Below are 6,000 nucleotides of genomic sequence, written 5' to 3' on the forward strand. Positions count from 1 at the left end.
AGTGTAACTACATAAGCATCTGATGAAGAATATAGGGGTGTAGTGTTAATGAGGTCAGTCCATAAGAGGGTCGTTTAGGAGTCTGGTAACAGCCGGGAAGAAGCTGTTTTTGAATCTGTTTGTGCGTGTTCTCAGACCTCGGATTAACATAAATTTGAAACGAACCCAGTCAAATATGAATCAAAAGAAAATGTCTTCCTAAGAAAGTAGAAGAAGTTGCATTTGATGCAACACTTTTGATGCAACCAATGAAGATCATATTGTAAGATGATTATTGGCCAGTATTTCATGGCCAGGGTTTTCCTCTGAGCTGTTCCTCCTCCCATGCTGTGACTTTGGTTATAGACGTAAACAGGGTAAAGGCGACAAGGCGGGAGTAACGCCGAGGAAATTCCCAACCCAGGAGAATTCTCCTCCTCCTCTTTGAAGAGTGCGTTGGCATCATTTACGCTCCCATGAGAAAGCGGGGTTTTATCCGAAATATGACACCAACAGTGCACAACATTCCCTCAATACTGCACTGAACTGTCAGCAGATGTTGTGTGCTCAGGTCTCTGACCGGGAGGCCTCTCCCTGTTTAATCTTTAGAAATCACAAAAATAATCTGATTTTACATGCGCTATAAATTTTGGCACATATGTGTTTCCGAAATTTTGTCCTAAAATATTCCGCAGTTCGAATTTGCTTTTGTTAATTATTTTTCCTCCTCCCAAAAACTCGCCAGTAATTCAACCCTGAATGGTTCAGACCTGGAAAGTAGTTGTCAGCAGGTTATTTGACCGCTGTGTCTACAGCACGGCAGCTAATCCTGGCCCTGTGCTAAATCAATGACCATTTCCAGGCACTGTCCAGCAGGGGTCAGTGCATTCCAATCAGGAATAGGCACTGTCGCTAAACTTCTCACACTCTGTGCCAATCCAGCTGTGTTAACTGGTGTCTGCAGGGATCAGGTTTGAAAATAAATTAGACGTGTGTTAGTGCTTAAAGGGTTAATTCCAGTCACAGGAAGAAAAAGGCGGGCTGTTTACAATGGTTTCTCTTTTTGACGTTTGCTGCGAAGACAGCAGGCTCTTGAATCACCGAATCACCACTGGGATCAGTGAACAGATGGGCCCTGGTTCTCACATTTTCCAGGATGCGGATTACAACTCGATGCCTCCATGTCGGAAATCCCTTACGCCTGGCATTGAAGTGATATGGTCAACACAGAGAGCCCTTTAAAGCAGACATTGGTTTCTTTATGTAGGCCTCCGTCCTTTTTTAACAGTCCATGGGGAGGGGGGGAAGGTTTCAATTTCACAACTCCTCACAAAATCACTTTCTCTTTCTTACAGTTCGTCTTGCACGCAGGGGAAAAAAATAGCTTCAGTGAGCTGCTGAGCTTGAGCTTGCTTCCGACTCCGCGACTGCCTGTGTAACTGCCAGGACTTGCAGGAGCAGTCTATTTATTTGCTTACACGCTGATCTTAGAGCAAATAAAAGTAAAGGTGCTTTGGACTAACTTCCTTCGGGTTCCACCAAACTATCTGACGTATACACGAAGAATGGTTGCTTGGGAGATGAATTGGATACCAGCCCCCTGTGTATTTGTACCCCCACCCCCACCAAATTTTTTTAAAAATACCTTCAGGAAAGAAGGAAGATGTTCATGGAGGTGGGGCGAATGTATATGATTGTTAATATTATTGTTATTTTCGGTATTTTACTAAGGTGTATCAATGTTGTACAAAATCAAAATTTTTCAATAACAATTATTTCAAAAAAAAGGAAAGAAGGAAGACAATTGGGAGAATTTCAACCGGGGCAAATCGTGTATTCTTGCTTATTTAAACAATAAATAATGTCAGTGAGGAAATCTGGATTGAAGGAATGTTACTGTGGCTATCAGTGAGAGGGGGCTGAACTAACACACCACACATAAACATACAACTAAAGTAGATCTTGAGTTAATGATTGCATCCACTGATGATTAACTTGGCTCCCCGCTCCATCTTCCAACTGAGCGCTCCTGGTGATATGATCAGTGTACATTGCTTAAATAAACATGTGAAATATATTTTTAAAAACACCTCAACATTGTACGCTTATAAAATAGCAGCGTGAACATTGTAAAGCATCACAAGGAGAATTGTCAGACAAAATCTGACATGGAACCAGGTAAGGAGATTTCAGATCGGCTGAGTAAAAAGCTTGTCAAAGAGATAAGTTTCAAAGAACTCCTCAAAGGAGGGGGCGGGTAGAAAGGAAGGAAATCCCAGATCTTTCAATTTAATTGGAGCAAAGCAAATTGTAGATGCGCAAGACGCTAGAATTGAAGGAACACAGAGCTCTCAAATGGTTAAAAGCAAATTACTGTGGATGCTGAAATCTGAAACCAAAAAGAAAATGTTGGAAAATCTCAGCAGGTCTGGCAGCATTTGTAGGGAGAGAAAAGCGTGAATGTTTCAAGTCTAGATGACCCGACAACTGGCCGCATCTGTAGGGAGAGAAAAGAACTAATGTTTTGAGTCCAGATGACCCTTTGTAGGGCCAATGAAAATAACTGAGGGACCAGATTTCATGCTTTAAGACGTTTATTGTAGAAACAGACTAAACCCAACATGGACGACAAACTACTTCACAGGCAACTATTACACCAAACTAAAGAAAAGGTACTTTCACATTAACTAACTAATTCAACCAAAATATGCCTTGTGAAACAATGTACCTTGTGCCACACTTCTGGCAGATATGTAGCATTAAAGGTTAAGTTCCAAATTATTTCCAACTTTTTAACAGACTCGCCTCTCCCTGCCCTACCAGGTCAAATCATTACAGTGCAGAAATCTTCCAGTGTACTTCAAAAATCATTTCACTCCACCCGGATGTTCCAGAATCAACTTCAACCAAGGAAGGCAACCTCAACAGCTCCTTGTTTCTTAAAGTCCAATCTGTTCCATCCTTTTCTCTTTGAACAGAGAAATGGTTCTCTGGAACATCTTGCTTGGTTGATAACACAAAAGCAGTTTTTTTTATTCTTCACAGCAGTAGCTGCCCTCGCCTTCCTCTCTGCCTTTATGTCTCACAAAGTAGCTGTGCAGGTGTAAACCTTGGTCTTTAATAGGATTCAGTTTTCATTTCTACTCCCATGGCAACCAAATCACATAGGGTTTGTCCCTGGGCCGAGTTAATACGATCACTGTCGCCACGCCCCCACCACCCCAAACAAGACATATTTTCACCTTAAATTACAGGAAACATTTTAGAATAAAGTTCTAAAGTTCAATGCTTGCAACAATTATTATGGCCAGGACTTTCCGGCCGTTCTTGCCGGCAGTATCCTCCAGTCCTGCCAACGATGAATTCCCGTCGCGGATTTTCCCACAGCGAGGGGTGCATAGAATGGGAAACCTTGTTGATAGCGAGGGGACTAGAAGATGCCAAAGCTGGCCAATGGTGGGCCACATCTGCAGCCGCAAAACATGACTCGGGCGTGTGGAAAATCCCACCCCAGGAATTGAAGTACATGAGGATGTAGGCCATTCAGGCTCCAAATCTGTTCTGTCATCCAATGAGATCATGACTGACCTGTATCTTAACTTCAACACTTGCCTTATCTTCATATTGCTTAATACCCTTGGATAGCAAAAATGTATACATTCCAGATTTCAAATTATGAATTGAGCTGGCCGTGGGGTGAGGGTGGTGTGGTGGTGGGGCTGAGGATTGGAGTAAGGGTGGTGTGGGTGTGAGGGTTGGGGTGTGGGTGAGAGTGGTGAGGGTGAGGGTGGGATGAGGGTGATGTGTGTGGTGTTGGGGAGATTGACACACATGGCATGGTGAACCACAACTCAGCGGTGTCTCACTTCCTCGGTCCTGGCCGATCTCCACCCCAGCGTCTTCTGTTTCCTCTGGGCCGTCGACACCTGGTGGGGCTCGGGGTTGCCCGGGGGGGGGGGGGGGGGGGGGGGGAGAAGCAGAAGACAACAGTGTTAGACTGTGCAACACATGCAACCCAGGGGGTGGCCAGCTGGTGGCCTCAGTGGCCAGGGCACCCAGCAACGGCAGTCGGTATGGGTGACGGCATGTGGTGCAGGGTTGGGATTGGGACGCCCTCTGGGTCAGTGGGAGTGGGGGGAGGGGGGGGTGGGATGAGGTTAATGCTGGGGGCACAGTGCTGCCTACTCACCCTGGCCGCCCTGAGGAGGTCTTGCAGTTTCTTCTGGCACTGCAGGCCGGACAGGACAGGGTTGCTGACGATAACGACTGCCTCTACCACCTGCGCCCATGCATGGCGAACGGCGGTGGCTGGCAGCCTCCTTCCCGGGCCAGGGTGTAGTGTGGCCTGCATCTCCTCTACCTCATCCAGAAGGGTCTCAAACTTAGGATCAGTGAATTTTGGCACCGTATGTCTTGCTGCCATCTAGTTGGCTGGGATGATGTGTGTGCGGAGTGAAGAGTGTAAATGCAGATGCAGCTTGTCAGTCTCCTGTGTGTTAATCGCGTAAACGGCAAATGCCGCACTGTCTCTCATTGGAATTGATCCTGTTCCACGTGGCGCTGGTGCTAGCCCCCCCCCCCCCCCCCCCCCCCATCCCCCCCCGATTTTGATGCCGAAATCGGGGGTGGTTCCGTTTTTCTGATGATCCGCCCTCTCCAAAACGGCGTCATCGGTGAGTACGCCACACGCCATTGGGATGGCCTCAGGACATCACCTGAAGGCCCTCTCCCGATGATCCGCCCCCGATGGGCCGACTTCCTGACGGTGTGGATCACTTGTGGTCGGAGGTTTCGTCAACCTCGCGTGGTGGCTGCAGACTGTCCAGCCCTGCTACTGTCGAGGTGAGCTGTTCCGCTGGCCGGGAGGTGGGACTGCGGAGAGGCTGGGGGAACTGGTGGGGGGTGGTCCGGGGATGGTGAGGGGGGGGGGGGGGGGGGGGGTCCACAGGGGGGCACTATCTGGCAGGTCGACCGCTGCAGGTCGCTGCTGTGCACATGCGTGGCCACGGACCTGGCAATTCTCCGTCCGTATCTACAGGGAAAGCCAGGGGATTTACGTGGCGTGGCTGCTATCCCCCCACCAGGTGGAGCATCGGTGCGGGCCGGCGCTGACTGTTTGGTCCTAATGCTAGACACATGCTCTGGACATAGCCTCAAAATCAGAGAATCCAGCCCTAAGTCTCAGGAATGGAGAATCCCGCTGCAGAACTCCAGAGTGGAGATGAGAGTGTCACCTTAACATCAAGGCAACATTTGAATGAGTGTGGCATCAATGAGCCCAAACAAAACTGGAGTCAAAGGGATACAGGGGGAAAGCTCTCTGCTGGTTGGTGCCTCTGCTGTGTGATACCTAGCACAAAGGAAAATTATTCTGGTTGTTGGAGGCCAGTCATCCCAGTTTCAGGACATCACTGCAAAAGTTCCTCAGGGTAGAGACCTAGACCCAACTATCTCCAGTTACTTCATCAATAACCACCATAAGGTCAGAAACATGGATGTTTGCTGATGATGCAGCAAGACCTGGGACAATATCCAGGCATGGACTGAAAAGTGCTAAGTAATATTCGTGTGACACTAGTGCCCGGTATTGATCATCTCCAATAAGAGAGGACCAACCATTGCCCCTTCACATTCAATGGCATTATCATCACTGAATCCCTCACTATCAACATCCTGGGGGGTTACTATTAACTCGACTAGCCATATAAATACTGTAGCGACATGATCAGGTCACAGGCTAGGAATGCTGTGGTGAGTAACTCACCTCCTGACTCCCCAATATCTGTCCACCGCCTACAGGCACAAATCGGGACTGCAATGGAATACTCCCCACTTGCCTGCATGAGTGCAGCTCGAACAGCTGCAAGAAGTTGAACAACATCCAGACAAAGCAGCCCGCTTGATTGCCACCCCTTCCACAAACATTCAGTCCCTCCACCACCACTGCACGGTAGCAGCTGTGTGTACCATCTACAATATGCACTGCAGGAAATCACCAAGGTTCCTTAGACAGCATCTTCC

The 6,000-nt window shown here is 47.9% G+C and overlaps 1 long non-coding RNA gene across 1 annotated transcript; it reads left to right on the forward strand.

The window, feature by feature from the left end:
- Nucleotides 1-959: 959 nt before the first annotated feature.
- LOC119951146 lies at nt 960-1,855 on the forward strand. The gene is made up of 2 exons (XR_005457514.1): nt 960-1,242; nt 1,335-1,855. It is a non-coding gene; the product is annotated as an uncharacterized LOC119951146 (long non-coding RNA).
- Nucleotides 1,856-6,000: the final 4,145 nt, after the last annotated feature.

Source organism: Scyliorhinus canicula, chromosome 17, assembly GCF_902713615.1.
Source record: "Scyliorhinus canicula chromosome 17, sScyCan1.1, whole genome shotgun sequence".
Lineage (NCBI taxonomy): Eukaryota > Metazoa > Chordata > Chondrichthyes > Carcharhiniformes > Scyliorhinidae > Scyliorhinus > Scyliorhinus canicula.